A 2,585-nucleotide genomic window follows, 5' to 3' on the forward strand; every position below is an offset into this window, starting at 1 on the left:
TGACATGAAAACGAAATAAACTGATATTGTGAAATATAATTAAACTAAAAACAAAATAAATTAAATTAACTTACTTCTTAAAATGAAAAATTAATTCGTTAATTTCACGTTGGTTAAACAAGAAATTGAGTAAGTTTACAGTTAAGTTAATGAAAAGTAACTAGTTAAGTTAAAAAGTTAAAATAACCTTTCAACTTAACTTTAACTTTTTAACGCCTAGCTTTGCTCGTAGGTGTAAACAGTTTTCCCAAATATATTGTATTCGTATACAATAATTCTTCTAGGTATAATTGTTATATACAATGTATCTTAATTTTATTTGGATAAAATTATTGTTTAATTATCTTAATCTAGATACAAATTTAGTGATCTGGGCTCAACACTGCCCACAGGTAAACAAGAACCCGGTCAGGAGCAGTCCGCTGCAGCTGCAGTCGCTTCTGTATTGTTCTGATCTAATAGATAGCGCCGTTCAAGAGTTGACTACCACCTCCTGCCCGCTTCGCTTGACATGTGCACTGGACCACTGAGGCATTCGAATTTCATTGAGCGTTTTGTCTTTTTCCATCAGTTGTAGCTGGCGGAGCGCGTCCCGTCAGTTCACCGTGTTTGCCGGGCTGTACTCAACCTCGTGGTTTACCAAACCTTTTTCATAAGTTTATTACGTGGCCAATAATTATTATCCCATGTGGTTCTCTCTTTCACTCTCCCGCGTTCATCACTTTTCTGTGGTATGGTTGCAACCGTCGTAAACCTCGAGACGGACGTTTAGCCGCCGTCGTCAAGACGTCAAGTGCCGACATCGGACCACCGAGCGCAGTGAGTTTCATTCTTTCCATCAGGTCGTATAATTATTATTATTTTCATATAATTATGTTGAAATATCAGTTAGATTTGTTTTTACTATTATTATTTAAGAGGACGTCACACCCGCATATATTGTCTCCGTCTTACAAATGTACAACATAGCAAAAACTGTTTTGCTTGGGACAACTTTTCTCCAACCATATTTGTTGTAGAACTACCAAATTTTTACAACTTGTAAAGAAGATCTGTGCAAAAGCGTGCTTTTTTTAATAGCAGTATCCAATAATTGTTTATAAGCAAATGAAAAAACAAAAAAAAAAAACGAAATGTTTAGAAGCAAATAACTTTTATTGTATTTATGTTATCTAAAATATAGGCACTCTGTTGCATAGATAATTTTCTTCCCTATATTTTCGGGAATTTTAGAACCACATACTATAAACACAGAAAGATAAAAAATGTCCCACGCAAAACATTTTTTGCTATGTTGTACATTTGTATGCGGATGTGACGTCCTCTTAATATTTTGTAGCGCGCAGTTATTTGCCCGGGTGCAATGTATTGGTGTTATTGTTGTTATTATCTGTTATTACTTATTATCTATTATTATCCGTCTAATTACATAATATTATGTACAGCGCATTAATTGTGCCTATAACGATGGTTGTTTTATATTACTGTATTTATCGGTGTGCACTTATTGTTACACTATGGGTGACCACTGACCGTAGACGTTCTTTCGACCATTAAGGCAGTGTTATAATTAAAATTTAAAATGTTTCGATTATACTTGAAATTTCTTTAGATATTTTTTTTTAACTTTTTCGACTTCAGGCAGTAAGTTGCATTGACGCAATAGCAGTCTTGTAGAGTATTTACATGGTATTCTAATAACAATTTTTTTAAGTATTTTGAATACTTTTTAAAAGTATATTTAACAAAATTTAAATACTTGTATTAAAATATCATAAAGTCCGTTTTATTAATTTTAATTTATTATTTTTCACAAAAAATTTACAACAATAAAAATAATATTTTTTCGTTGAAAACTAATATTATGTTTTCGTATAGTAAATGTAGGTGATACAAATATTTAAAATTTAATAAAATGCCACATCAAATTTTACATGGCTTCTATACTAGATAAAACTAGGGCCGTTCTTACGATGTCCGGCCGTCTGGTTGAGACTAACTGGCAGAACTCTAACACAAAAGGAATTCTGTCGATTAGCGTTTAATAAAATATATTATACCTACATATTATTAAAAAATAAAACTATTATTTCTTTACTATTAATATATAGACTATTTGAGTTATAATTTTTAGGATTAATCAAATATTAATTATATAATAGAACAATTAAGTGGTCTTAAAAGTGCATTATAATAAGTAAGACATAATCCTTTATTAGATAGGTATAATAAAATAAATAATAATTTTAAACATCATATATAAAAAAAGCAAACTTTAAACATTCATAAATCATCTTTTCAGCATTTTTTTAATCCTAAGTTTTCGGATTAATAAAATATTATAATAGAACAGTTTAGCAGTCTTAAAAGTGATTTATATTCAAAAAATTACCTGAAATATATTATAACAAACTAGGTTAATGTTAACACGTTTGTCTTATGAGTAGGTATATGACTAGTGGTATAAAACGTAAGGCGCTGTTCATTTCAGACAAACTTTTTGACGCATAGTAAACAAACAAAAATATATCAATTTTTTAATAAACAATAATAAAGTTATATAATATTTTTTAAATTAAATTTAG

The sequence above is a fragment of the Acyrthosiphon pisum genome, chromosome X (genome assembly GCF_005508785.2).
Source record: "Acyrthosiphon pisum isolate AL4f chromosome X, pea_aphid_22Mar2018_4r6ur, whole genome shotgun sequence".
Lineage (NCBI taxonomy): Eukaryota > Metazoa > Arthropoda > Insecta > Hemiptera > Aphididae > Acyrthosiphon > Acyrthosiphon pisum.